The following is a 16,581-nucleotide window of genomic DNA, read 5'->3' as shown; positions in this document are numbered from 1 at the left end:
TATAGAACGAAGTGGGGTAAGGCGAGAGCGGGGGAGGCCGGTGAGGAGAAGGTTACAGTAGTCCACCCAGGAAATGATAAGCGCGTGGATAATAGTTTTGGATGCTTCGTGAGATATGTCAGTCCAGTCCATGTCAATCCAGTCCAGTCCATGTCAGTCCAGTCCACATGTCAGTCCAGTCACTGTGCACCTTTGCTCAGCCTGTTCCACCTGACAACAGTGGTGGCTTTTGGAAGCTCTTGAGTGACATGACCCAGGATGAAGTCTTATTTGCAGTCAAAAATGACCGATGCATCATGCAGATAGGACAGCATCTGTTCAACCAGGTCGGATCAGATGTTGGCAGGCACGAGTACATCCCTCTTAAGCTTAGAGAATTGGGCAGGCTACTGCTACAGGCCAGAAGAGCGACCTCTTTTGAGAGGATGGAAGACTTAACGCCATTCTAATTTTCTGGACGTTGTAAACACTGTGAAGCTGGTAGCTGGCTATGACGAGGAGACAAGTACATTTAAGACGCCCTCGCTGGCTCTCAAGGTCGGGCATGACTTGCAAAAGATAGTCAGCATTGTGGAGTGCCGAGCCATGATGGTGGGCTGAACTGCTGCGGTTGAAAACACACAAATTTTCAGGAAGCTATATGAGACGAGATTGAACTGAGGCAAGAGGAACGTGCCTCAGCTCTTACCTTTCACAGAAGATGTGCAAAAGATGCACTTGTACCTCAATTAGAAGCAGCAAGCATACTGAAGTGGTGTATCCACCGAGACTAGTTAACCACTGGGCACTACTTGCAAAAGTCACCCTGGCACAGGTGATCTTGTTCAATCGAAGAAGGGAAGCGGAGGTTTCAAAAATGTTGCTGACTACCTTCTCCTCAAGAAGTACTTCGGATCTCCACGAAGATATGTCTCTAGCACTTTCTGAGGTTGAGAGGAAGCTCTGCTGGCACTTCATTCGCATTGAAATCCGAGGAAAATGAGGGAGAAAAGTCCCCATCCTGCTGACACCAGCCATGCAAGCTGCAATGGAACTTCTCGCAGAAAAGCGTGCCAAATGTGGAGTGGATAGCGAAAACGTATACATGTTTGCCAGACCAGCTGCCTTGTCATACTTCAGAGGCTCCAATTGCATACGACTGTTTATCCGAAAGTGTGAGGCCTAGCATCCCCACACACTTTCTCCCACGAAGCTTCAAAAGCATTTTGCAACCTGTTGAAGGTCCTCAACTGAAATGACACAGAACTGGATCAGTTTGCAGACTTCCTTAGGCATGACATCAGAGTGCACTGGCAGTATTACCGCCTCCCATAAAATACCCTCCAACTTGCCAAGATCAGCAAACTGTTAATGGCTCTCGAGAGTGGCAAACTGGCCGAATTCAAAGGCAAGAATTTGGACGAAATGCACATTGATCCAGAGGGTAAGTGGCAAATCTGGTGTCTGATGTATGCTTTTGACTTTCTCTTTCTCTGATATCTCTTTATTTTCAGAACCAGTCCAGCTACAGAGTGACATGTTGGATGATAAGCAATCCCTCATGACAGAGGAACAAGTGGCCAAGCGTTTGGTCGACACTTCCATGTCAGAAGAGAGGCGGTGTATGGACCTGGCAACATGGGACCAGTGCCCAGCCATGGCTTCCACAGGTAGGGGTAGCGTTGACTAGTTTGTTGGTGAGGGGAGCTGGATAGTTTAAAAAAAGAAAGAAAAGAAAACATACTCACGTGATCGCGGCGCTGGCGTCCCTCATCTCTGCTCAGTTCACACTAAATGTCGGGCGTGACATCATAAAGTCACGCCCGACATTCAGTGTGAACTGAGCAGAGAGGACCAAGCAGGAAGAAAGAAGAGAGAAGAGATGAGATGAGATGAAAGAGGCTAATTTAAGGTAAGTTAAGGAGCAGAGTGAAGAGGGACAGAGTGACAAGGGGTGAGAGAGGGACAGAGTGACAAGGGGTGAGAGAGGCACAAGAGTGACAAGGGGTGAGAGAGGCACAGAGTGACAAGGGGTGAGAGAGTCACAAGGGGTGAGAGAGGCACAAGAGTGACAAGGGGTGAGAGAGGCTCAGAGTGATAAAAGAAAGGGGTGAGAGAGAGGCATAAAGTGATAAAAGAAAGGGGGGAAGCAGCATGGAGGGTGCAGCATGGTTGTGATGAAGGGGCACAGTAATGTGTATGTGATGGCACAGGGGGCTTGTGGCAATGTAGTGTGTGTGTGGTAGGTGGTGGCTAATTAATTGGTGCTATTTTGTTTGTGGGGTAATGGTGGGGTAATTTAACAGTGGGAACTATTAATTTAAAATGGGGTTGTTTGGGGGCTATTGAATGTGGCGGTGAGTTTGGGGGGCATGAAGTCTCTTCATTAAATGTGAGTATGAATTATTTAAGGGCAGTGATGGTTGCGGGAAATAGGTATATTTCTGAAATGTAAATACTATTAATTTACTGCTGGGGCTGTAGTATGACCACACCCACATCAACTTTGGTGCCACCGCGGAGTTTGTGTTGGAGGGCGGCCTAGCACTTTTCACCTGTTAGGCACGCGCCCCAATGATGCACAGCCATGCCCCCAAATAGTATGACCACACCCACATCAACTTTGGTACAAATTTTTTGGGGGGCCCCATGAAGTTGTTGTACCGGGGCCCTGAATTCCTGTTGGCAGCCCTGCAGGCGGGACCTCTTGAGCTAGATGGAAGAGTCTGACGTCCGTGGGGGACCAGTCACTTTACTTCATGCAACCGCAGATTATATGGTCTGTTCCTCCCTTCCCTTATGTGTTTAATAACCGGGCAGGTTGGAGGGAAATATTTCAATTTATTAAATGTAAATCCAATTACTTTAATGTTGGCTCTGTTTTCAGCGAATTAATTCTAATTATTAGGTGTGGGTTCTATTGATTTAATTCCAGGACTGGTTGGGGCTATCTATATTTCATGTACCTGTATTTTTTCGAAACATAACAGGATCCATAAAAGCGGCAACTGAGCTAAAGATACCAGAAGTTGCAGGTAGTGAAAGCTGCAGTAACAAGTAGGAGAATGCAGGACATTCTGCCAACTGTCCTGTTTCTGGTGGGGCTGTCCTGAACTCAGATGGCTGTCCAGCTTAGTTAGCCTGACTGCAAGGAGAGTTGGGAGGGATGTCCCTCTTCACACTCTGCTCATAAAGGGAGAACTGCAACATAGTGCACTCAGTATTTCCTGTGTATTTGTCTAAAATGATAGTTATGCCTCTTGCATGCTTGTCATGCCCACTCTGGTGAAGTGGAAACCCCCTCTAGAAATCCTGCATTGGCCCCTGTGGAGTGTCTTGGCGGGAGAAAGCTTGCCTTAGTCCAGCCCACGCTAGTGACAGGGGAGCTCATGTGATGACTGGTGACATCAAAATCACATTCCTTCCACCTTCACTCGCTGAAGGAGGAAACATCACTGATCTCTCATCTCCAGTATCTGTAAAGGACTGGTAACAAATAGTTTGGGTATGTAAGGAGCATTTGGGGTGGTCTGAGGGGCATGTGGTATACTGTAGGGGGAGGAGGGATCACTGTAACATGCTCCAAAATGCACATCTGGGAGACCCTGTCTGTTTCATCTGAACTGGGCCCCAGAATTTCTCATGGCAGCCCTGTCCCTGAGTCAACCCTAGGTAGACCTTGCCATGATCCGCAAACCCAAAGAAAGAACTCAACTCTGGTGGAAGCACTGCATTTAAGAAATTGAGAAAAAGTTGAGATTATCCTAACCATGAGATTTAGTATCCCTCCAGGTATGAGGAGCTGCCCAGCAATGCAGGGGCTATATTATCATCATCATCATTTTTTGTAAGGTATCGTAGGTTCTGTAGCACCAGACAATCATCTTACAGATATGACATACATTAATACAATAAATGTAATAACTTATACAGATATAAATAAATAACAGATGCAAAAACCCAATTAAGCATAATAAACATACATATGGATAGACTTGAGCTAGTGAATGTAACTAGCACATAATACAGGTATGAATCCATGTGTGTGAGTGAGCAGACAGCTGAGGATTTAGATTAAAGCATGATAACAGGGTTCTGTGAGAGAGACATGAGACATAGGGTGGAGAGGACCCAGCCTTTGAGAGTTTACATTTTAGAGGGAGGGGGTAATGAGAGACAGTAGGTGCAAATAATGCACATGTGGATGTGATGAGTGGAGGAAGTAGAGAAAGTGAACATAAGGGTCTTGGAGGGGTCTATTAAGCAACCATAAAGAGGGGAGTTTTGAGAGATCACTTGAAGAATTAGAGGTTGGAGAAGGGTCTGGTAGAACAAGGTAAGGAATTTCATTGATGAGGAACAGCATGGAGAAGTCTTGGAAATGAGTGGAGGTGATAGAATGAGAGGAGGTTATGGGGAGAAAAGAGAGTTGAAGGTCAAAGGCAAAACAGAGTGATGGGGTGTATCTTGTAACAAAGTCAGAGATATATGGACAATAAATGCCTTAAAAATGCAGCAGCTTGAACTTAATTCTACAAGCAATGGAAGCCTGTGAAAGGATTTACAGAGTGGAGTAGCAGAGGAGAAGCTGCAGGGGAGGAAACTTAGTCTACTGTTGCATTCAGGATAAAGTGAAATAAGGCGCATGATTTCAAGACCAGTGCTGAGGATGTTACAATACTCAAGCCAAGAAAAAGGCATTTTTAGGCAATGTTGAGGAAGATGAGGCAAGAAGACTGTGAGAGGGACTAGATGTGAGGGGTGAAGCTAAGGGCTGAGAGAAGTATGACATCAAGGCAGCTTGCCAACTGTGAGGGAGATGTGGGGAGGGACATAAGCAGGGGAAGATGATAAAGTCAGATTTGGTCAAGTTTGGTGGTGATGGTGAAGAAGCAGTGGACATATGTGATGGGAAAGAGGGTGAGAGGTTGAGAGAGGAAAGGTAGATGTAAGTGTCATAGAGGTAGTAGTAGAGGCTGAAAAGGTGTATGAGTTTGTCATAAGCTGTCATAAGCCATAAAACCATATAACTGCACATAACAATTCTGCAAATGGGTAAACCTAGTGCTTACACAGGGGCAATTACAAAGAGAGAGTGCACATCTCTATGCACCCAAAGATGCAATAGGCATATTTTAATGAAAAGTATGCACTGCATATCCTCATTTTGTATGGTTTGCCACAATGCAGTCCTCCAGGATGTGTGCAAAATAAGGCAATGGTCCAAGTAAATATTGTTTTACTGCAAAGATGCCCTTTTACGCAGCATACAAAGCAAATGAACTGGCAAGTTTTTCATACATTGGTCATGAAAAGTATTATAATTTCCTATGGAATATCTTTCAAGAAATCAAGCTGTAAATGTTTTCCAAGTTATGGTTTTCTCTCCATTATTATTCTGTTTACACAAGCGCTTTAGGTACAATTATATCATCTAGTGTGCTCTTATAACACTTGCTGATGACAAGCAGCTGTTGTTAACAATGACATTACCAACTATACTGGAGCTGGAAAATATTACTAAGAGTCTTCTTTCAATTACTTGACAAAACTATACACCACTTAAACTTGGATCACTTTAAAAAGAACTCAAACGTCGTCATCACTCATTCATCATCAAACATAAAAATGTACTTTCCTTGAAAAATAACCTAAAGATACAATTTGTTCCTTTACCAAAATTATCTTTGTGAACTATACACATTTAAATCATAATTAGTTACATAAAATATGTGGAATCATATTTTAAAAGAATATACAATGTTGTTACTGATTTTGCTTTCTGGCACAACTAATTTTACACCATTCTTTCTAAGCAGCCAATATTGTTAGTGCTGTGTATCATCATCATCAGCTATTTAGATAGTGCAACTAATCCCGCAGTGCTGTACAAAGACATTCCATGGGAAATTATAATATATAATAACTCACTCACAACAGTCCATGTCCCATTGGAGCTCATAGTCTAAATTCCCTAACACACACACACAGGCCGAGAGAGACTAAGGTCATTTTAATAGCAACCAATTAACCTAATAGTATGCTTTTGAAGTGTGGAAGGAAACCTGATCAAGCACGGGCAGGGCCGTAACTAGGGCTGTGCGGCAGGGGCGACCGCCCAGGGTGCAACGCTGAAGGGGGCATATTTTAGGTTAGTTTAGTTAAAATTGAGGGCTAGGGGGGCGGCATTTCTCTTTCTCGCCCCGGGCGCTAGAATTCTAAGTTACGGCTCTGCGCACAGGAAGTACATACTGACTCCACACAGACAAGGCCATGGTCAGGAATTAAACTTAATGACACCAGTGCTGTGAGGCAGAAATCACATGTACTGAAAATATAAAGAGGATACACAATATTTGCAACCAATAAATTAACAGGGAGATTTATGAAAAAAAGATGCACAAGGAGGTGATGTAATAAGCTACAAATGAGATTTTTGTTTTTCAATTTTCTATCCAAAGTAGAAAAATGTTTGTTTTGTAAATGTCCCCAAATATATCCTTAGATGAGGGAAACCATTGCAATTCATTTCACAGATAAGTTTGATACTTTACCTCCATTTTGTTGTGATTCAACACAATAGTTGCTTAGAGTATTGTAATTCTATGAAGAAAAATTCTACAGAGAGGGCCTGATTCATTAATGGGCCCAAAATGAACATAGGTTGTGTTTTATAAGCATTTAATTCCGGTATGCATACGTCCAACAAGGAGTGGATCTATAGAAGCGTATCTTGCTGAATACAGGTATAGGTATGTTCTGCTCTGACAGAAAAAAAAAAGTTTTCAATTAATGTCACCTGTTAATAATATTAAATACGTTTATAATGATATTATTAATTATACAGTACATAAAATGCATTTTTACAGTTGCTGTTGATTGCAAACACATGTTATAGCATACATACACGACCGTCATTACTATCACTTGGCACTTACAGCTGCCCTGTAGGTGGTGCAAGTGATTCGAAAGAAAAGCACTTACCGTAGAGATGCCAAAAGCTTGAAACAGAAACTGCAGCACAGTCCCCTCCATGTTCCGCTCCAGCAATTATAGGCTTCCGTAAGGGTCTTTTGCATTTGAAAATTAATTGGATATTTTTTTGTATATTGTGTGGTTCTGTGCATGCGTAGAACATTTTTTTTTTTACAGAAAATACAGCACGTATTGACATTTACGTTACTTAATGCATCAGGCCCAGGATGTCCAATTTAGCACATTACTTCCCCATCTAAAGCATAATTTCCTGGTTAGTGTTATAGAAACTGACAAAGAAAACTGTCAAGAAAGCTTCCCAGAAAATGTATTTTCTCACACAAGATAACATTTTTTAATAAAACATGAATAAATACTGCACGGTCAGTACTTTTTCTTAGTTTTCGTATTTAAGAGAAATCAAACAAAAACTAATCCACAAACGTGTCAGTTCATCCTAAAAAACAACCTTCTTAAATTAACAGTTAAAAATGTCTTTTTACTGGGGATAAATGTGCCAGCTCTGTGGGGACTTGCCCCTGCTGGAGGAGTGGGTATTGTGCACACTCCCTAGCCGTTTTGTTTTGCTTTTTTTTCTTCACTTGTCAGTGCCAGTGCAAACAACCAATTAAGGAGTTGATGTCCCTGTGCAACTCCCTTATTGGCTTATGACACTGGCTGGAGTAGTGTGTCTGCATATTGCACATACCAAACTTGCAACTTGGCAAAACTCTGTTATTCTGCGGTGAAGGTGGGGGGGGGGCTCAAAATTTACATACCCTGAATGAGGCACATTACCAGGTTCTTGTTTCTTTTATTGATTATTTGAATCAAAATATCTTTGGCCTTAAGTTCCTGAGCACCTATTGCAATTCCTTTATCACTTAGTGAGGAACAATAAAATAATTACTGAAGCCTTCATCAAAGAGGTGGATTCAAATTGTTATCTCAATTACCACAGTAATCTTTTGAAGTCATGGTGTACCAATATACATAAGGTATAGTTCCTCAGGGTGAGGAGAAATTGTTTTCCAATGGAAGCTTTTGAGAGACAATCCCTTTCCCTTTACCATTTTTCTAAAGAACAGAGATGTCCTGAAGCAATTCATGATAGAGCCATGGAGGAAGTAAATGTAATTGATACTGACTCCATCTTAAGGCCTGGTGATATATATATATATTGTGGCAAGAGCCCGCTACTGCAGAAGCACACGCGTACAACTTTTTCCTTTTTATGGTTCTTTCAGGATGGTAATAATGTTTTGACACCGTATACTTGCACAGAAATTATGGAGACCCTCAACGCTCACTATACATAGTCCAGCTCTCTGTCCAGATCAGCCAGCTAGCCCAGCGTTGATCTCCCTGAACAATGAAACACGCAGGGTTTTATACCTGACACTCCTCCCACAGGCCTAGCTTGATGGACAGGTGACACACCCACCTTCTCTTTAAAAGGAAACACCCATCCCTGGCTCTGTTTAGACTATCAGACCCACCCTGTCTGTTTGCTGAGAGGAAGCAGCTTTTAAATCATGTAAGTAAACCAATTTTAAACTACACATATGTTTTTACCTGGTTTAATCTCCACCTAGGTACATAACTGTGCCAATGTTTTACTCTACTTCCCTGCTTTCTCTGCATATTGCAAGCTAAATGCCTCCTTTTGTTACTATATATATATATATATATATATATATATATATATGTGTGTGTGTGTAAAAAGAGGGAGCCTTCATTGCTAAGTATAACTCCTCTGCTCATGATCTTAGGAAAATTATAAAGAAAAATTCCTCACTACTGGAATCGGATGAATTATTAGTCCCAGTGGTTAAAGATTGTACTAATGTTCATATCATAAAATCTGAGAACTTAAAATGTACATTGGTTCCTAGTTTCTTTGAGAGAAAAGATGAGAGCCTAAAACTGATTGATCTTATCGGGTTGCCCCCAAAAACAAAAGGCTTTTTCAGATATGGAAAAAAATGAATGCATGACCTATGAAAATGCTGACCATAGAAGCCATGAGGATGTTTCATATAATTCTAAAGAAAAAATAACTATAAAGACATTCTTGAACTGCTTATCCACCTATGTGATATATTTGATCCAATCTAAATGTGGTATTCAATCGTCGGTCGCACTACAAGATCTTATCATGTATGGGGTTTTTTTTCTAAACAAAGTCGAAATGTGATAAATAAATTAAAAACGCAAACTTTTCCACAACATTTGGTAAGATGTCAACAATTTAAAAGTAACAGCAATCAAACAGATAAGTGCCACTAAGAGAGGGAGTGGCCACTTGAAACTTTTCTGCAATAGGGAGGCCTTTTGGATTTTAAAATAAACCCTCGCTCCACATGGATTAAATTATATGGTTGAGTTAAATAATATTTAGCTGTTATTACTAATAACAATATTAGGATGTTTACTTTATGTACAGTTTTGTGCATATACCCATAGAATTTTAATAACTCTGCCTTCTATGGAATATCTCTAATAGTAAATTGTTGGGTTTAGATCTTTGCTCATTGGACTAATTTTGAAAGCAATTAATGAATTTCGCCTTAAAATAAGGTTAAATATCTTAATTCTTATTTATTTTTTAAAAAATAATAATAATGGATATAATATATATGAGATTAAGAGGCTATTAGAGCCCTTAGTGATTATTATTGATTTAAGCTATGCCTCTTGAATGGTTACTAAATAATGATTGGTGATATTAGAATTATGGTGTTAATACACATTTTATACTTTTTGTTGTTAAGCCAGTACATATCATACTATATGATTCCATGGCATATGCGTATTGAGCTAATTAGCATATGTATCATGTGTGAATAGTAACACACAGTGATTGGCTATTTGATGAGTAAAAGGAGCAAAATCTAGGCAAGGAATACTTCTTCTCATGAAACCACTGAACGGTTAAGTGCAAAAACGTGTAAGGAGATGAGGCTTGAAAGTGTCCAGTTCGGACTGGACGTGGTGTGGAGACCCTGAGAGTGGCTGCCTAGTAGCAGATATATTGTACCTAAGTGTAACAACTCCTTTCTCACCGTCCCCAAGCAAGTAGGTCTTTTTTTCCCATAAATGTGTGTATGTGCAGCATAGAATATCCTCTCACCTTGAATATCTATTAGCGCAGTGACTCCTACTTGATAAAATTTAGTTGGCTCTTCATCAAGTAATGTCCTTTGTCAGAGACACCAGAGGGAGACCAAGGAACCCCTGCCCCCTACTTTAAAACCACAGGCACACAATAAAAGCAATGGCAATATCACATGGTGCAAAGCCACGGCAGAACATTTATTGTTAAGAGCAAACCTTCAAAACTAGGTTTTGTGTCAAATTTGATTTTCATTATAAAATTAAAAGCTATATTAAATATCTACTACAATCTGCCACCAGCTTCAGGATGCTCTTCTCCTCATAAATATTCTGGTTCTGTTCTCCACAAGCACACTGGATCCACAAAATAGTGTTAAACTGTCATCACTCCCTCTCTGAACCTCAGCCACACTGTCTTCCGCATGGGATGTTGCTTCTACTTCTGCCAAATGTTGTAGCCAATTGTATGACACGAGTCCCTTAGCTGGAGTCATTTAGCATAATTTATATTCCTGTCAACGCTGTCTCTCACTGCCACAGCCCTGTCCTGGCTCTCTCCACAGTTATTTTTGCTCCGCATACTCTCTTCTCTCTCCTTTAGCAGTTCCCCCTCCCCCAGTACTTACTGGGGGGAGTGGGAACATGCGCAATGGATTCCCTTCTTGAATCCATTGTGCATGTCTGGACATTTGCGTCTGCCAGTGCTACATAAGTATGGACTCCTTGCGACGATACATTGACTTTAGGTTTGATCTGTTTTTATGGCTGCGGATTGAAATTAAAATATTGACTCTCACAGCACTGGTCTGGTTAAAGTGGGGTTTACTGTGGAGGTCATTACAAGGTTGTCAGGACTGGGCTGCTTTGCTTATTACTAATGCTACTAATTTCTGCTGCTGTGAATGGATTTTGTCGTATAAACTGGGTCCTTGTCAGTTTGATCTATGACTGAAGTCTATATACAGTGGCTACTAACTGGATATAACAGCCTCAGATACAGCTGTCGGGCGGTGTATCCAGGGCCACCATCAGGGAGATACATGGGGTGCAACGGTAAGGGGCCCAGACAGACTTGGGGACCCGAAGTGACTGGGGGGCTCACTGTGACCTGCATTTCCTGCCACCTTGAAATTGACCTTTTTTTTAAATTATTTTACTTTTACTTTTGTGATTCAACAGCTCTCAGTCACTGATCTTGTATCACATCAAGAAAAAGAAGGTTAATTGGGTTGTTGACTCGTTCATTTGTACTAGGCCCCATAGTTTCTGATGGCAGACCTGGGTGTATCTGTTGCAGGTAGTCTACCCGTGAAGGAAGAAAGTTTTCTGCTGCTGCCGATCATCAACATTGACCTATACAGCATGTAAAAATGAGTTTAAATAAATATATATTTTTTTAAATATCATGCACACCCTTCCAAATAAAAGAGATCCAAGCACAGTTTATTAGTCACCTAAATCCATGGTCTGGGTCTACTGTCGTCCAGCTTTTAATCCATAAGGAAAAAAATACAAAACATGTTGACAATGCATACTCCTCCTTGCGAAGGGTTCTCACTTGATTAATCAGAACATAAAGAGGCCACTCTGGTTAGTAGTGGTGTGAGCCCATATCAGATCTAGCTGCAGTGATCGACATTAATAAAACATATTTTGTGGGGCAACATATTTTACGATTGTGATCAACTCTAAATGAACCTTATCATGTATGATCAGCACTTATATAAAAAACTAAAATACATGACCATTATACACAAAATACATTACAAGTATATGTAATAGTGGTATGATATAACATAAATAGATATGCAGAGCACAAAACATATATATGTATATATATATATATATATATATATATATATATATATATATATATATAGAATAATAATTGTAATAAGAATGATTATAGTAGAGAATAAACGTTACTAAACATATGAAAATGACAGCTGGTTGCAGTGAGGTGTGGCTGCTACGGGGCCTGGAGGTAAGGGGACCTTGTGATGTCAGACCACCCTAGTAAAACACCCACTGTGCTCCTCTAAGCATACTCTGCCTGGTTTTAGGCTTCACTGTGCATGCTTCAAACACGTCATGGTCAGTAGAGCAGAGCAGGGGCCTCTTCTGAGCATGCATGGAACTGGCACATGTGCAGTGACGCCCAATCCAGGCTTCTTTGTACATTTGATAGCCCCTCCCATGCTCAGTGCTGCCCACAAATTTTGTTACAGGGTTTGATATTGTCACATTCCATCCCTGGCTTATAGGTTATCATGAGTTGTTGGGGGCAGAGTGACTGTATTAGTGGAGTGCGGGTGGGTGATTTTACCTAAAACTGTTTCGGAAAGTTGGCTCCTATGACTGGGGAATAGTCAGTTACTAAAACTTTATAACTTGAATATTGTTGCTACAGTGAAAGACTCAATCAATACCCAAAGCAAGTTAACATGGCAGAGATAGGAGGACACTAAAGGGACTAAGATAACAGTTGGTAATGTGACTGTTACATTTCTGTTAGCCTCCCATTTTCTATATACATGATTTCCATAAAGCATTCAGTATAATTTGGCCAAATTGCTGTGCTGTTTTATTTATTCTGACTGTAGGGTGAAACTCCACTTTGCTTCACTCAACAAGCTGTGTGTTTTTTTAGGCACCTTGAGGTTAGTTCATAATTACCTATAAGCTCTACTGATTATTTTAGTTATAAACATTTACCACAAGATACCATAGGTCTGAAAAACTATTTTTCACTTTATTTTTATGCTAATCTAGCATCAATCTGATATGTCTGTTATATCAGATGCTTAAATATCCGTGGGCAGCCAGTTAATATCTCTCAGTTCACTTGTAGCAAACAAAATAGAAAATAGAGATGTGCACCGGCGACTTTTCGGGTTTTGGGTTTTGGGTTCTGATTACCTTCAGGTTTTGGGTTCTAAGCCAAAACACCCCCCTCAAGGTTTTGGGTTTTGGGTTCTGAAATTTTTTTTAAAAAGCATAAAAACTGCTAAAATCCAGATTTTTTTTTTTTTTCACTCCTACGCTATTATTAACCTCAATAACATTCATTTCCACTCATTTGCAGTCTATTCTGAACACCTCACACCTCACAATATTGTTTTTAGGCCAAAAGGTTGCACCGAGGTAGCTGGATGACTAAGCTAAGCGACACAAGTGGGCGGCACAAACACGTGGCCCATCTAGGAGTGGCATTGCAGTGGCAGACGGGATGGCAGTTTGAAAAGCTAGGCCCCAAACAGCACATAATGCCAAAAAAGAGGTGCAAGATGGAATTGTCCTTGGGCCCTCCCACCCACCCTTATGTTGGTGAAATAAGACATGCGCACTTTAACAAACCAATCAATTCAGCAACAGGGCCTACAAAACTGTGGCTGAAATGATTGGTTTGTTTGGACCCCACAAAACGAGCTGGCAAAGAAAAAAAAGAGGTGCAAGATGGAATTGTCCTTGGGCCCTCCCACCCACCCTTATGTTGCGTAAAAAGGACATGCACACTTTAACAAACCAATCATTTCAGCAACAGGGTCTACCAAATTACTGTGGCTGAAATGATTGGTTTGTTTGGGCCCCCACACAAAAAAAGCTATTCATCTCTCCCTGTACAAAGTAAACTGGCTCTACTGAGGCAAGATGTCGTCCTCATCCTCATCCTCTGATTCCTCGCCCCCTTCAGTGTGTACTTCCTCATCCTCACACATTATCAATTCGTCCCCGCTGGACTCCACAATCACAGGTCCCTCTGTAGTCTCTGGAGGCCATTGCTGGTCTTCATTGAAGAATTGATAAATCATTTTGATGAACATCATCTTCTCCACATTTTGCGGAAGCAACCTCCTTCGCCGCTCACTGACCAGGTTCCCCGCTGCACTAAAAACTCTTTCGGAGTACACACTGGAGGGGGGACAACTCAGGTAAAATAGAGCCAGTTTGTACAGGGGCTTCCAAACTGACTTTTTTTCCTGCCAGTACAAGTAAGGACTGTCTGACATGTCTACTTGGATGCTGTGAGCAAAGTAATCCTCCACCATTTTTTCAATGGTGACAGCATCCAATGCAGCGACAGTAGACATGTCAGCAATCGTTGGCAGGTCCTTCAGTCCGGACCAGATGTTCTCTGCATCCCCGCCAGCGGGTCGTTTAGGAAATCTCTGTTTCCTCGCAGCCACAGGTGTGGAAGAAAATTAAGGAGGAACTGTTGCCATGTCACGGTCCTCTTCAGATGACAATCTCCTGATCAGCAGGTCTTTGCACCGCTGTAGCTCGATCCTCGGTTTAAAGCGTATGTTTTGTCTCTGTTTCCGGAGGACACAGAGACAAAACATACGCTTTAAACCGAGGATCGAGCACGGTGGCCAGAATGTATTCCTCTGACTTTAAAAGACTGACCACCCTCGGATCCTGGCAAAGCGTGCAAAGGGATTCATCCACAAGAGCTACATCCTTTGTGGAATTGCAATGCTTTACCAGCTCCTCCCTCACTTTCTCCAGCTGCTTCTGCGACAGCCTGATCAGGGGAATGACCTGACTCAAGCTGGCAGTGTCGGAACTGACTTCTCGTGTGGCAAGTTCAAACGGCTAGAGAACCTTGCACAACACGGAAATCAGTCTCCACTGCGCTTGACTCAGGCGCATCCCCACTCCTTTGCCTATGTCGTAGGTGGCTGTGTAGGCTTGAATGGCCTTTTGCTGCTCCTCTATCCTCTGCAGCATATCAAGCCTTCCAGTCTCATGCCTAAACTCCCACCGGTCGGCTACCTCTCTTTCTCATCCCTTCTTCCCTTCTCCCCCTTCCTCGACTCCATCTCTGTCTCATCCATGTGCCTGTCTGTCTTTCCCTCCCTTTAGATTGTTCGCTCCTTTGAGCAGGGCTCTCCTACCTCCTGTTTCCATCACTTTTAACTGCGCTCTCCAGCTACTCAGTTCACCTCCTCTCCAACCCTCTGCCCTCTGTCTCCTCTCCCTTCTCTCCGCTCCCCTCAGTGACTCTTTACCTGTCATCCGTGCCCACCCTCTTGGGCCATAGTTACCTGCCTATACTCACTTTTCCCCTCCCTCCCTCTCTTTCATGCTGTGCCTGAGCCCCCAGAGTTATAGTGCTTACTGTTACTTGTACTGTGCTGTTTCACCTTGTACTGTGCCATTGTTTGTCCTTGTACGGCGCTACGGATACTTTGTGGCGCCCTATAAATAAAAATTAATAATAATAATAATTAATAATAGAGGGTGGAGTTCCAGCGTGTCACAACCTCTTGTTTGAGGTGATGGCAGGGCAGGTTCATGCTTTTTTGATGGTGCTCCAGTCATCGGTAGGCAGTGGCAGAATGGCGAAAGTGTCCCGCAATTTTGCGGGCCACCGCAAGCATCTCCTGCACACCCTTGTCACTTTTAAGATAATGCTGCACCACCAAATTTATTGTGTGGGAAAAACATGGCACGTGCTGGAAATTGCCCATATGTAATGCCCGCACAATGTTACTGGCGTTGTCCGACACCACAAATCCCCAGGAGAGTATAAGTGGGGTAAGTCACTGCGAGATGATTTCCCTCAGTTTCTCTAAGAGGTTGTTGGCGTTGTGGCTCTTACTGAAACCGGTGATACACAACGTTGCTTGCCTTGGAATGAGCAGGCGTTTTGGAGATGCTGCTACTAATGCAGCTGCTGCTGTTGCTGCGGAAGGCGATGCATCTACCCAGTGGGCTGTCACAGTCATATAGTCCTTAGTTTGCCCTGAACCACCTGTCCACATGTCCGTGGTTAAGTGGACAGTGGGTACAACCGCATTTTTCAGAGCACTGAGGACACTTTTTCTTCCTTCTCTGTACATCCTGGGTATTGCCTGCCTAGTGAAGTGGAATCTAGATGGGATTTGGTACCGGGGACACAATACCCCCATCAGCCGTCTAAATCCCACTCCACTGATGGCAGACACCAGATGCATGTCTAACACCAACATAGCTGTCAAGGCCGCAGTTATCCGTTTTGCGATAGGATGACTGCTGTCGTACTTCGTGCTCATGGCAAACGACTGTTGTATGGTTAATTGCTTAGTGAAAGTCGTAGAAGTCTTACGACTTCCCCTCTGGGAAGATGACCGACTCCCAGCAGCAACAGCAGCAGTGGCAGTAGTAGGCGTAGCGCTGCAGGATCCTCCGGAAGAATCCCGGATTGAAGAGGACTCAGTCATGCCGGTGACATGGTCTGCAGGACTATCTCCAAACCAGATTGAGGAGGAAATTGACAAGGAGGGTGTTGCTGGTGTGGATACAACGGCACCAAGGGATTTAGGTGTCCCTGAACTAAACACAGAATTATGAAGGTTCTTCAGGTGACGTATAAGCGAGGATGTCCCTAGGTGGCGAAAATCCTTACCCCTGCTTATTGCAGCTTTACATAAGGTACATATGGCCATACATTTGTTGTCCGGATTGGGATAGAAATAATTCCAGACCGAAGAGGTGGATTTATTGGTCTTCTGGCCAGGCATGACG

The sequence above is a fragment of the Mixophyes fleayi genome, chromosome 3 (genome assembly GCF_038048845.1).
Source record: "Mixophyes fleayi isolate aMixFle1 chromosome 3, aMixFle1.hap1, whole genome shotgun sequence".
Taxonomy (NCBI): domain Eukaryota; kingdom Metazoa; phylum Chordata; class Amphibia; order Anura; family Limnodynastidae; genus Mixophyes; species Mixophyes fleayi.
This window is presented reverse-complemented; position numbering follows the sequence as displayed.